Below are 473 nucleotides of genomic sequence, written 5' to 3'. Positions count from 1 at the left end.
GTGGTTTAGCCGCTCAGTTGTGTCCGACTCTTTCCACCCCATGGACTGTAGCCCACCAGGCTCCTCTGTCCGTGGGATTCTCCAGGCAAGAATGCTGGAGTGGTTGCCATTTTCTTCTCCAAGGGATCTTCCCAACTGAGGGATTGAACCTGGGTCTCCTGTAGTGGCAGGCGGATCCCTTACTGACTGGGGCCTCCCACGAATTCACACCTTCCCCACTCCCCCAGTCTCCCACCTGGGCCACCAGCTGGAAGGGTGGCAGGCTCTGGGTGGTGAGTGGCCAGCAGTGTCCCTGGGCACTAGGCTGGAGTCTTGGGGGCATCCGTGGCGGTATCCGTGGTGGTCCACTGGTGCGCTGGGCTCCGGAGCGGAGGGAGGGCGTATGGGCCTGGTGGCACGAGGGTGTGCTGCGGGGCACAAGTAGGGCGCTGAGTGTGCAGGGCTTGGGGCCCAGGTGGGGCCCAGGTGGGGCC

Source organism: Bison bison, unplaced genomic scaffold, assembly GCF_000754665.1.
Source record: "Bison bison bison isolate TAMUID 2011002044 unplaced genomic scaffold, Bison_UMD1.0 scf7180017846342, whole genome shotgun sequence".
Classification (NCBI taxonomy): Eukaryota; Metazoa; Chordata; class Mammalia; order Artiodactyla; family Bovidae; genus Bison; species Bison bison.
The sequence above is the reverse complement of the archived record's forward strand: the minus strand, read 5'-3'. Positions refer to the sequence as shown.